The sequence below is a fragment of the Triticum aestivum genome, chromosome 1A, assembly GCF_018294505.1.
Source record: "Triticum aestivum cultivar Chinese Spring chromosome 1A, IWGSC CS RefSeq v2.1, whole genome shotgun sequence".
Lineage (NCBI taxonomy): Eukaryota > Viridiplantae > Streptophyta > Magnoliopsida > Poales > Poaceae > Triticum > Triticum aestivum.
In genome coordinates, this window is record NC_057794.1 from 12,189,981 (window position 1) to 12,204,453 (window position 14,473).

Below are 14,473 nucleotides of genomic sequence, written 5' to 3' on the forward strand. Positions count from 1 at the left end.
TCCGAATTGGACTAGGGAAAAGGGGTCCGGCCACCTTTCCTACTCCTCCACTTCCTTCTCCCTTCCTCCCCTCTTGGTGGACTCCTACTAGGACTTGGAGTCCTAGTAGGACTCCACATCCTGGCCCCACCTAGCCTTGGCCGGCCTCCTCCTTCTCCATCCTTTATATACTGAGGCAAGGGGCACCCCATAGACACACAAGTTGATCCTCGTGATCGTTCCTTAACCGTGTGCGGTGCCCCCCTACACCATATTCCACCTCGGTCATAACATAGCGGTGCTTAGGCGAAGCCCTGCGACGGTAGAACATCAAGATCGTCACCACGCCATCGTGCTGACGGAACTCCTCCCCGAAGCTTTGCTGGATCGGAGCCCGGATCGTCATCGAGCTGTACGTGTGCTAAGAACTCGGAGGTGCCGGAGGAACGGTGCTTGGATCGGTCAGATCGGGAAGACGTACGACTACTTCCTCTATGTTGTGTCAACGCTTCCGTTGTTGATCTACAAGGGTACGTAGATCATACTCTCCACTCTCGTTGCTATGCATCACCATGATCTTGCGTGTGCGTAGGAAATTTTTGAAAATTACTACGTTCCCCAACAGTGGCATCCGAGCCTAGGTTTTTATGGTTTGATGTTATTTGCACGAGTAGAACACAAGTGAGTTGTGGGCGATATAAGTCATACTGCCTAACAGCATGTCATACTTTGGTTCGACGGTATTGTTGGATGAAGCGGCCCGGACCGACATTACGCGTACGCTTACGCGAGACCGGTTCTCCCGACGTGCTTTGCACAATGGTGGCTAGCGGGTGACAGTTTCTCCAACTTTAGTTGAACCGAGTGTGGCTACGCCCGGTCCTTGCGAAGGTTAAAACGGAACCTATTTGACAAACTATCGTTGTGGTTTTGATGCGTAGGTAAGATTGGTTCTTGCTTAAGCCCGTAGCAGCCACGTAAATCATGCAACAACAAATTAGAGGACGTCTAACTTGTTTTTGCAGGGCATGTTGTGATGTGATATGGTCAAAACGTGATGAGATATAAGTTGTTGTATGAGATGATCATGTTTTGTTATCAGCAACTGGCAAAAGCCTTATGGTTGTCTCTATATTGCATAAGATGCAAGCGCCAAATAATTGCTTTACTTTATCGCTATGCGATAGCAATAGTTGCAAGAGCAATAGTTGGCGAAACGACCGTGTGACGACACATTGATATAGATCAAGATGATGGAGATCATGGTGTCATGCCGGTGACGATAGAGATCATGACAGTACTTTGGAGATGGAGATCAAATGCGCAAGATGATGATGGCCATATCATGTCACATATTTTGATTGCATATGATGTTTATCTTTTATACATCTTATTTTGCTTAGTTTGACGGTAGCATTTTAAGATGATCTCTTACTAATTATCAAGAAGTGTTCTCCCTGAATATGCACCATTGCCAAAGTTCGTCGTGCCTAGACACCACATGATGATCCGGTGTGATAAGCTCTACGTCCATCTACAACGGGTGCAAGCCAGTTTTGCACACGCGGAATACTCAGGTTAAACTTGACGAGCCTAGCATATGCAGATATGGCCTCGGAACACGGAGACCGAAAGGTCGAGCGTGAATCATATAGTAGATATGATCAACATAACGATGTTCACCATTGAAAACTACTCCATCTCACGTGATGATCGGTTATGGTTTAGTTGATTTGGATCATGTGATCACTTAGAGGATTAGAGGGATGTCTATCTAAGTGGGAGTTATTAAGTAATCTGATTAATTGAACTTAAATATATCATGAACTTAGTCCTGGTAGTATTTTGCAAATTATGTTGTAGATCAATAGCTTGCGTTGTTGCTTTCATATGTTTTTTTGATATGTTCCTAGAGAAAAATTGTGTTGAAAGATGTTAGTAGCAATGATGCGGATTGGATCCGTGATCTGAGGTTTATCCTCATTGCTGCACAGAAGAATTATGTCCTTGATGCACCGCTAGGTGACAGACCTATTGCAGGAGCAGATACAGACGTTATGAACGTTTCGCTAGCTCAAAATGATAACTACTTGATAGTTTAGTGCACCATGCTTAACGGCTTAGAATCGGGACTTCAAAGACGTTTTGAACTTCATGGACCATATGAGATGTTCCAGGAGTTTAAGTTAATATTTCAAGGAAATACCCGAGTTGAGAGATATGTAGTCTCCAACAAGTTCTATAGCTAAAAGATGGAGGAGAATCGCTCAACTAGTGAGCATGTGCACAGATTGTCTGAGTACAACAATCGCTTGAATCAAGTGGGAGTTAATCTTCCAGATAAGATAGTGATTGACAGAATTCTCTAGTCACCATCACCAAGTTAGTAGAACTTCGTGATGAACTATGATATGCAAGGGATAACGGAAACGATTCCCAAGCTCTTCGTAATGCAGAAATTGACGAAGGTAGAAATCGAGAAAAATATCAAGTGTTGATGGTAGACAAGACCACTAGTTTCAAGAAAAAGGGCAGAGGGAAGAAGGGGAACTTCAAGAAGAACAGCAAGCAAGTTGCTGCTCAAGTGAAGAAGCCCAAGTCTGGTCCTAAGCCTGAGACTAAGTGTTTCTACTGCAAAGGGACTGGTCACAGGAAGGGGAACTATCCCAAGTGATTGACAGATAATAAGGATGGCAAAGTGAACATAAGTATATTTGATATACATGTTATTGATGTGTACTTTACTAGTGTTTATAGCAACCCCTCAGTATTTGATACTAGTTCAGTTGCTAAGATTAGTAACTCGAAACGGGAGTTGCAGAATAAACAGAGACTAGTTAAGGGTGAAGTGACGATGTGTGTTGGAAGTGGTTTCAAGATTGATATGATCATCATCGCACACTCCCCTATACTTTCGGGATTAGTGTTGAACCTAAATAAGTGTTATTTGGTTTTTGCGTTGAGCATGAATATGATTTGATCATGTTTATTGCAATACGGCTATTCATTAAAGTCAGAGAATAATTGTTGTTCTGTTTACATGAATAAAACCTTCGATGGTCATACACCCAATGAAACAAGTTCATTGGATCTCGATCATAGTGATACACATATTCATAATATTGAAACCAAAAGATGCGAAGTTAATAATGATAGTGCAACTTATTTGTAGCACTGCCGTTTAGGTCATATTGGTGTAAAGCGCATGAAGAAACTCCATGCTGATGGGATTTTGGAATCACTTGATTATGAATCACTTGATGCTTGCGAACCATGCCTCATGGGCAAGATGACTAAGACTCCGTTCTCCGGAGCGAGCAACTGACTTATTGGAAATAATACATACTGATGTATGCGGTCCGATGAGTGTTAAGGCTCATGGCAAGTATCGTTATTTTCTGAACTTCACAGATGATTTGAGCAGATATGGGTATATCTACTTGATGAAACATAAGTCTGAAACATTTGAAAAGTTCAAAGAATTTCAGAGTGAAGTGGAAAATCATCGTGACAAGAAAATAAAGTTTCTACGATCTGATCGCGGAGACAAATATTTGAGTTACGAGTTTGGTCTTCAATTAAAACAATGTGGAATAGTTTCACAAACTCATGCCACATGGAACACCACAGCATAATGGTGTGTCCGAACGTCATGACCGTACTTTATTGGATATAGTGCAATCTATGATGTCTCTTACCGATCTACCACTATCGTTTTCGGGTTATGCATTAGAGACAGCTGCATTCACGTTAAATAGGGCACCATCTAAATCCGTTGAGACGACACCGTGTGAACTATGGTTTGGCAAGAAACCTAAGCTGTCGTTTCTTAAAGTGTGGGGTTGCGATGCTTATATGAAAAAGTTTCATCCTGATAAGCTCAAACTCAAATCGGAGAAGTGCGTCTTCATAGGATATCCAAAGGAAACTATTGGATACACCTTCTATCATAGATCCGAAGGCAAGACTTTTGTTGCTAAATTCGGAAACTTTCTGGAGAAGGAGTTTCTCTCGAAAGAAGTGAGTGGGAGGAAAGTAGAACTTGACGAGGTAACTGTACCCGCTCCCTTATTGGAAAGTAGTACATCACAGAAAACTGTTTCTGTGACACCTACACCAGTTAGTGAGGAAGCTAATGATGATAATCATGAAACTTCAGAACAAGATACTACTGAACCTCGTAGATCAACCAGAGTAAGATCCGCGCCAGAGTGGTACGGTAATCCTTTTCTGGAAGTCATGCTACTAGATCATGATGAACCTACGAACTATGAGGAAACGATGATGAGCCCAGATTTCGCGAAATGGTTTGAGGCCATGAAATCTGAGATATGATCCATGTATGAGAACAAAGTATGGACTTTGATGGATTTTCCCGATGATCGGCAAGCCATAGAAAATAAATGGATCTTTAAGAGGAAGACGGACGCTGATAGTAGTGTTACTATCTACAAAGCTAGAATTGTCGCAAAAGGTTTTCGACAAGTTCAAGGTGTTGACTACGATGAGAGTTTCTCACTCGTATCTATGCTTAAGTCTGTCTGAATCATGTTAGCAATTGCCGCGTTTTATGAAATCTGGCAAATGGATAAACAAAACTGCATTTCTTAATGGATTTACTAAAGAAGAGTTGTATACGATGCAACTAGAAGGTTTTGTCGATCCTAAAGGTGTTAACTAAATATGCAAGCTCCAGCGATCCATCTGTGGACTAGTGCAAGCATCTCGGAGTTGGAATATACGCTTTGATGAGATGATCAAAGCATATAGTTTTATACAGACTTGCGGTGAAGCCTGTATTTACAAGAAAGTGAGTGGGAGCACTACAGCATTTCTGATAAGTATATGTGAATGACATATTATTGATCGGAGATAATGTAGAATTATTCTGTAAAGCATAATGGAGTGTTTGAAAGGAGTTTTTGAAAGAAAGACTTCAGTGAAGCTGCTTACATATTTAGCTCCAAGATCTATAGAGATAGATCAAGACGCTTGATAAGTTTTTTCAATGAGTACATACCTTGACAAGATTTTGAAGTAGTTCAAAATGGAGCAGTCAAAGAAAGAGTTCTTGCCTGTATTACAAGGTGTGAAGTTGAGTAAGACTCAAAGCCCGACCACGGCAGAAGATAAAAAGAGAATGAAAGTCATTCCCTATGCCTTGACCATAGGTTCTATAAAGTATGTCATGCTGTATACCAGATCTATTGTATACCCTGCACTGATTTGGCAAGGGGGTACAATAGTGATCTAGGAGTAGATCACTGGACAGCGGTCAGAATTATCCTTAGTGAAATAATGATATGTTTCTCGATTATGGACGTGACAAAAAGATTCGTCGTAAAGGGTTACGTCGATGCAAGTTTTTGATACTGATCCAGATGATTCTAAGTCTCAATCTAGATACATATTGAAAGTGGGAGCAATTAGCTAGATTAGAGCATTGTAGAGATAGAATTTTGCAACATACATACGGATCTGAATATGGCAGGCCCGTTGACTAAATTTCTCTCACAAGCAAAACATGATCACTCTTTGGGTGTTAATCACATAGCGATGTGAACTAGATTATTGAATCTAGTAAACCCTTTAGGTGTTAGTCACATGGAGATGTGAACCAATCACATAAAGATGTGAACTATTGGTGTTAATCGCATAGCGAGGTGATCTAGATTATTGACTCTAGTGCAAGTGGGAGACTGAAGGAAATATGCCCTAGAGGCAATAATAAAGTTATTATTTATTTTCTTATATCATGATAAATGTTTATTATTCATGCTAGAATTGTATTAACCGGAAGCATAATACATGTGTGAATACATAGACAAACAGAGTGGGACGTGGAGTAACTAGTCCCGAGCGCAGATGCGCTCGATATCTGCAGCGTCGGTCAGTGCTTCTGAATCTGGGCCATTTCTTTATTCGCGTGGTCGTGGGCAGCCAGAAATTGGGCACTGTTTGGAAATACGTACGCCACAGGAGTAGGTGGTGGGCCACGGATATGGAATAGAATGGCTAGTTTTAACGCGAAGGTGAACGGCGGCGAGGTGAGCCGTTGATCAGAATCGCCGCTCCGCGTCTGATCCGTTAGCTTTCTGTCCGAGACGAATTGAATGCAGGGGCGAGAGTCTTCTTCCCCGAGGGTCATTTGGTAGCTGATGAGGAGTGCGGGATAGAGGTCTGGACCGCCGGCGGCGAGGCACCATGGAGTTTCTGATACAACCGATCGGCTGGTACGTTGATCTTTTGGTTTTGGACGGGCGTATCTCCATTTGTAGAGGGCCGGCTTGGTTGACTGAGAGGATCGCTTTCTCCCATGAATCAGATCCGCTCTGCTTGAGGAGGTGGGGGAGAGTTTGGTCCCCGCCCCTGTGCGTACGAAAGGCCAAGTTGTGCAGGGCCGACCGCCGACGGCGCCGCGGCAGACAGCGGTGAAGTACAGATCTTCGTGGCGGAGGACATGGCGGCGGAGGGAAGGGAGAGGTCACCGCCGACATCGGAGCTGTCAACGGAGAGGATGGATCCTCAGGCGCCCGGATGGAACCAGAGGTTAGTGAACAAACAACTTGACGCCATGGAACGTGCATCGATTTCTGAATAAAATAGTTGGCATGACTGAAGAAATAGTACAGTTAGAGCCGGTAGGATTCATTTGCAGTCTGCTTGCTCAATTTAGAGAGGTCATTTTAGGAGTGCCTTACTGCAGTAACTAGCAGCAACGCCAGCCACTGAGTAAACTGGAAAGCTGTACTGACTTTCAGCAAGATCATGCGATTATCTTAGTATGCTTGCTGTACTGACTGGGGTAAGAAATACAGTCTGTCAAAGTATGAATGTGGGCTAAAATGGAACCCGGTGGACAGATTGTTCCCTAGAAAATCCGTTGAATATGTGAATCTAGAAGTACTGCTGATTGTAGAGATTGAATCTTCGAATATGTGAATCTAGAACTACCTCTGATTGTAAAGATTGAATCTTCGAATCTATGAACCTAGGAACATATGAACTGGGAAGGAACCTTGAAAAAACTAAGAGGGGAGACCGCACCTCTCGCACCTCTCTCGCGACCGCGTCGCCCCCCCCCCCCCCCCCCCCGCGGGCGACCGGCCGCGCGACGGGCCTCCCCTCTCCAGGCTCCCCCCTCCCTCCTTCCTTCTCGCCGCCGTCGCCGGCGCCCGCGGCCGGCTTGGCCCGGGGCTGCTGGTGGCGGCGGCCTCCTGGCCCTTCCCCTCCCGGTCGCTCTCCGGCGCGGGCGGTGCGGCTCCGGGGGGTGCATCTAGGCGACGGCGGTCTGGCGTGGCGGCGGGGATCCGTGGCGCATGCAGGCGAGCAGCTGGGCGGCGGCGGCGCCGTTGGCGGCGGGGCGGCGCGGTGGCGGGATCTGGCGTCGTCCGCTCGGCCCAGATCTGGGCCCTTCGGGCCCCATCTGGGCCTGGGCGGGCCGGCGGCGGGGATGGCTCCGGCGTGGCTTCTGGGAGGCGGGGGAGATGCGACGAGTGGCTGGGCGCCGGCGGCGACGACGCCGGCTTGCTGCATCGCGGCCGGCGGGGCTTAACGGGCCCGCTTTGGGCCTGGCTGGGCCGGGGGTGGCCCGGCATGCCCCGCTGCCGCGTCCGGACGGCTACCGCGACGGTGCCGGAGGCACGGGCTTCCCGCACGACGGCGGTGGAGGTGGTTCCCTCCCGCCCGGCGTCGGTGTTGCTGCTCCCGTCATGGCGAGCTTCTCTCCGGTCCTCTTGGCCTCGTGGTGGTGTTCGTAGTGAGGCGGCGTGGGTGGCGGCGCTACTGCGTTGGCGCATGGTGGTGGGCGTCGGTTTGGCGGGTGGGTTCCGTCCGGTTGGGAGGTTGGGGTTGGTATGCGGGAGAAATCCCTGCCGGCTTCGGCCCCGACGCGGTGACACCTGCGGGTGCCACCATTCCTTCCTGGAGGGTGTCGGGAGTTTCCACCCCCACCTCCCTCCGCGTGCCCGGGGAAACCTGAGGACTCGTCCGGGCAGCAGCGTCGTCGGCGTCGCATCCCTTCTTGGAGGTGCTGCTTGGTACGCGGTGGGTCGGAGCCTTGGTCTGTGGTGATTCGTTTCCGGTGGGCGCCGTGGTGGCGGGTCGTCCGCGCTTTGCCTAGCTGCCGTGGTTGGCATTTGTTTCTTCTTCTTTTTTTTCCTGGTGTGTTGTGCTGCTCGCCACAGCGTTATCTGTACTCGGTGTTGGTGCTTTGGAATACAAAGCGGGGGGAAACCCTTTTTTCGGCAACATATGAACTGAAAGACTGAAACTATGAATTTGACGAGGTAAAAGGAATTCCAAGCTTCTGATGTGCTTATTTTTAATTGTTAGTTATATTCACATGAGACTATTTATGATGGAGCTCCTTGCTGGAACAGAACAGGAGACATGCATTGCTGCAGATATTTCACCCACATGGCTCACGTTATCTGACTCCGACTGATTTGATTTATCTGAATTACAACGTATCTTCCCTTATTTCAAAGGTAATTTACATATTCTATTAACTCTTAAGTACTTTGAAGAAAAATAGCCCCCCAGAAAATTGCTTTATTTGTTTCAGGATAACGTTTATTCTGAAAATAGCCCCCCACTCGAGATCTACATTTATTCTGGCAGCAGTGTAATATATATGATTTAAGTGTGACCATTTGTCAAAGAACACCTAATCACGACATTACTACGCTCCCATTAGTCACATAACACACCTGATCCCAACATTTCTATGCTCCCACAGTCCCTAATCCCAACAATAATGTAGGTGTTCTTTTTTCCTTTGCAGGTTCTAACTAAGACTTGCATTGAAAATGTTGGAGAGTTAGTTCGCACAAACTTTGGCGAAGATTTATTATATGAAGTAATCTCCTTCGTCCATGGTCTATGCTTCTACCTGTACCTCTATAGCCAGTATCTCGGGATAATATTCATTCATATATGACATTTCTTCGCGAAAGGAACTACCTGTGATAAATATGCTTATACTTGCTTGCCCTTCTGATAAACTGTTGGTTTAACCTCTGTTTTCCTGGTTGTTATTCGACAATGTGGAAACATTCTTATAAGTTGATGGAACCTTTTATCTGGGTTGTTCCTTAGGCCCATGCGTAGCATTAATGTTATTCACTTTTTTATAATGATGAATCAACCTCCTGTAAAAGAAAGCAGCACTCCAGTCTACACACAAACGTACCTACTGTTTTCTTAGTCTGACTCTTGATACCAACTGTTGAAGGGCCTCATGGTTGCAACACAATACGTCTTAGTAAGAGGTAGTGCTGATATGCTTACTGAGATTATGCATCTCCATTTTCCAAGGTTTCTATTGGTGCATAAGGTAATGTTTTGGGGAGCTTCACTGACAGGGTCCATGTACTTCAGGACTGGTCAATTCCCATGTCTTTGCAAATTTTGTTTTCACTTTTTCATGATTTAAAATTTAATTTGGTTTAGAAAGCATGGCTGAAATGCAGCCTATTAACACTAGAGGGTCGTGGTCTACGTAAAGGACTACTAGGATGGCGAGCCCACGATGGCGCTGATGATCAGCTGATCAAGCAGGTGATGATGAAGGCGTGGGTCTACTCAGTGGGGGCAGCGGAGGGCGCGGACAGTAATAACAGTTGGGGGGCAGCGGAGAGTTGTCTGTAATGCATTTTCCATGCCATCAGGCTGTATCTTTGTATTTTTTTTCTTTCTTGTACTATAAATACAAATGTATGAGTAGATCTGAAGTTATAGTTTATATGTAACACATGCCTAAGCTTCCTAGAAAAGCTCATGTACATAACACAGACCAAACAAGCCAACTGAATGAGCGGTGGCAAACAGGCACCGCACAGTCGTGTCTCAGGAGGGCGCTGAACCCATTACATTCAGAGATGCTGGCTGCTGAAGCTGCACTTCACTTGGCGTCAGATTTAGGAATGGGCAAGGTCTACTTGGAAATTGATGCTCTGTTGTTGAAGGAAGCGCTAGATGATACGTGCCTTGGTGTTGTGGCGGACTGCTTAAAAGCTTTTATCATGTGTAATTTCATTGAGTGGCAAGATTGTGCACTGCTCTAGAATGTGTAATCAGGCAGGGCACACCCTTGCGACAAAGGGCTCGCTGATGTCCTGGGTGCCGTCCTGACCCATGAGGATTCGCTTTGGCTTCACACACTGTTTAATGCAATGCCCCAACCGCTGTCATAAAAGGAACAGCTGAATATTATTCAGAGATAACCATGATTACATACAGTGACCTGACGACATAGCAGTGGGGATGACGCAAAACAGGTCATTGCTGCTTGGTACAGGGCATGACGGCTTACACAGGTCCGTGCAACAAACTGGAATTAGATAATTAAGCACTAGACGACTCTCCCTAGTGCAGGACCGTTGTACACGGTACGAACTGCTGCGCTGCAGGAAGATTAAGAACAGCATAGCGATGAAAAGGATCACGTTGGTGCCGGCAAGCAGCACCATGTTGGCTGCCCGTGGAGCAGCAGTGAGGTGCCGCGCAAGGGGGCGCGGCTGCTGAAGCTGTGGTTGGGCACGTACATCAGCTGGTTGAATCCCCGCCCGGCTGCCGTCCAAGAGATTGTGTTCGCGCCTGGATCTCTGGTGAAGGGAAGCGGATGTGTGCACGGCTAGAGGCTGGCGCAGTACCTATGGCTGGGACAAGCCATGGCGACTCAGCCTCGGCAGATACTTGTAGAAACGTACCTCGGCTCGGTAGTGAAGATGACCACCTTGTCGCAGCAGGTGGCGTAAGGAATCAGTGGCAGTTCATCGTCGGGCTGCGACGACGAAGAGGAGGTAGTTACCGTCTCCGGATCTGGTTCTTACCGGCGAGATTGAAGAAATACAAGTGTAAGGATTGGGAGGGGAACGAGACTTCCGGCGAAGGGATGGATCCGTTGGCTGGAGTGCGCAATGAATGAGACGGTCGGTTGACCGCCGTTTGTGGCGTAACCTCTGAGCCGTGGCCCACGACGGGCGCACCGTGAGCTGCCTCGCGGAGGGATGACGGATGTCGCATTAAAGGAGGTAGGTGAGTGGGCCATGGGGGGCGCATATACAACTTTGAATACAGATGAATATACATTGGATGGTGCAAATCTTAGCGGGAGCTGATGGCTAAGATATAGAGCTCATCTGAGCTCGAGCTCAGAATAGCATTTTCGAACAGAGTGTCACTAGTATGCCTCTACTTGACTAGCTCGTTAATCAAAGATGATTATATTTCCTAACCATTGACAAAGAGTTGTTATTTGATTAACGAGATCACTTCATTAGTTGAATGATCTGATTGACATGACCCATTTCATTAGCTTAGCACCCGATCGTTTAGTATGTTGCTATTGCTTTCTTCATGACTTATACATATTCCTACGACTATGAGATTATGCAACTCCCGTTTACCGGAGGAACACTTTGGGTACTACCAAACATCACAACGTAACCGGGTGATTATAAAGGAGTACTACAGGTGTCTCCAATGGTACATGTTGGGTTGGTGTATTTCGGGATTAGGTTTTTGTCACTCCGATTGTCGGAGAGGTGGCCCTCTCGATAATGCACATCACATAAGCCCTGCAAGCATTGCAACTAATGAGTTAGTTGTGGGATGATGTATTACAGAACGAGTAAAGAGACTTGCCGGTAACGAGATTCAACTAGGTATTGGATACTGACGATCGAATCTCAGGCAAGTAACATACCGATGACAAAGGGAACAACGTATGTTGTTATGCGGTCTGACCGATAAAGATCTTCGTAGAATATGTAGGAGCCAATATGGGCATCCAGGTCCCGCTATTGGTTATTGACCGGAGACGTGTCTCGGTCATGTCTACATTGTTCTCGAACCGTAGGGTCCGCACACTTAAGGTTTCGATGACAGTTATATTATGAGTTTTATAAGTTTTGATGTACCGAAGGAGTTTGTAGTCCCGGATGAGATCGGGGACATGACGAGGAGTCTCTAAATGGTCGAGACGTAAAGATCGATATATTGGACGACTATATTCGGACATCGGAAAGGTTCCGAGTGATTCGGGTATTTTTTGAAGTACCGGGTAGTTACGGGAGAAGTAATGGGCCTTGATGGCCTTTAGTGGGAAGAGGAAAAAGGCTGCTGCGCCCCCCCTCCCCTCTAGTCCGAATTGGACAAGGGAAAATGGGGCCGGCCACGTTTCCTACTCCTCCACTTCCTTCTCCCTTCCTCCCCTCTTGGTGGACTCCTACTAGGACTTGGAGTCCTAGTAGGACTCCACATCGTGGCCGCACCTAGCCTTGGCCGGCCTCCTCCTCCTCCATCCTTTATATACTGAGGCAAGGGGCACCCCATAGACACACAAGTTGATCCTCGTGATCATTCCTTAGCCGTGTGCGGTGCCCCCCTCCACCATATTCCACCTCGGTCATAACATAGCGGTGCTTAGGCGAAGCCTTGCGATGGTAGAACATCAAGATCGTCACCACGCCGTCGTGCTGACGGAACTCCTCCCCGAAGCTTTGCTGGATCGGAGCCCGGTGATCGTCATCGATCTGTACGTGTGCTAAGAACTCAGAGGTGCCGGAGTAACGGTGCTTGGATCGGTTGGATCGGGAAGACATACGACTACTTCCTCTATGTTGTGTCAACGCTTCCGTTGTTGATCTACAAGGGTACGTAGATCATACTCTCCACTCTCGTTGCTATGCATCACCATGATCTTGCGTGTGCGTAGGAAATTTATGAAAATTACTACGTTCCCCAACAGTGGCATCGGAGCCTAGGTTTTTATGGTTTGATGTTATTTGCATGAGTAGAACACAAGTGAGTTGTGGGCGATATAAGTCATACTGCCTACCAGCATGTCATACTTTGATTCGGCGGTATTGTTGGATGAAGCGGCCCGGGCCGACATTACGCGTACGCTTACGCGAGACCGATTCTCCCGACGTGCTTTTCACAAAGGTGGCTAGCGGGTGACAGTTTCTCCAACTTTAGTTGAACCGAGTGTGGCTACGCCCGGTCCTTGCGAACGTTAAAACGGAGTCTATTTGACAAACTATTGTTGTGGTTTTGATGCGTAGGTAAGATTGGTTCTTGCTTAAGCCCGTAGCAGCCACGTAAAACATGCAACAACAAAGTAGAGGACGTCTAACTTGTTTTTGCAGGGCATGTTGTGATGTGATATGGTCAAAACGTGATGAGATATAAGTTGTTGTATGAGATGATCATGTTTTATTATCAGCAACTGGCAAAAGCCTTATGGTTGTCTCTATATTGCATAAGATGCAAGCGCCAAATAATTGCTTTACTTTATCGCTATGCGATAGCAATAGTTGCAAGAGCAATAGTTGGCGAAACGACCGTGTGACGACACATTGATATAGATCAAGATGATAGAGATCATGGTGTCATGCCGGTGACGATAGAGATCATGACAGTACTTTGGAGATGGAGATCAAAGGCGCAAGATGATGATGGCCATATCATGTCACATATTTTGATTGCATATGATGTTTATCTTTTATACATCTTATTTTGCTTAGTTTGACGGTAGCATTTTAAGATGATCTCTTACTAATTATCAAGAAGTGTTCTCCCTGAATATGCACCATTGCCAAAGTTCGTCGTGCCTAGACACCACATGATGATCCGGTGTGATAAGCTCTACGTCCATCTACAACGGGTGCAAGCCAGTTTTGCACACGCGGAATACTCAGGTTAAACTTGACGAGCCTAGCATATGCAGATATGGCCTCGGAACACGGAGACCGAAAGGTCGAGCGTGAATCATATAGTAGATATGATCAACATAACGATGTTCACCATTGAAAACTACTCCATCTCACGTGATGATCGGTTATGGTTTAGTTGATTTGGATCATGTGATCACTTAGAGGATTAGAGGGATGTCTATCTAAGTGGGAGTTCTTAAGTAATCTGATTAATTGAACTTAAATTTATCATGAACTTAGTCCTGGTAGTATTTTGCAAATTATGTTGTAGATCAATAGCTTGCGTTGTTGCTTTCATATGTTTTTTTGATATGTTCCTAGAGAAAAATTGTGTTGAAAGATGTTAGTAGCAATGATGCGGATTGGATCCGTGATCTGAGGTTTATCCTCATTGCTGCACAGAAGAATTATGTCCTTGATGCACCGCTAGGTGACAGACCTATTGCAGGAGCAGATACAGACGTTATGAACGTTTGGCTAGGTCAAAATGATAACTACTTGATAGTTTAGTGCACCATGCTTAAGGGCTTAGAATCGGGACTTCAAAGACGTTTTGAACTTCATGGACCATATGAGATGTTCCAGGAGTTTAAGTTAATATTTCAAGGAAATACCCGAGTTGAGAGATATGTAGTCTCCAACAAGTTCTGTAGCTAAAAGATGGAGGAGAATCGCTCAACTAGTGAGCATGTGCCCAGATTGTCTGAGTACAACAATCGCTTGAATCAAGTGGGAGCTAATCTTCCAGATAAGATAGTGATTGACAGAATTCT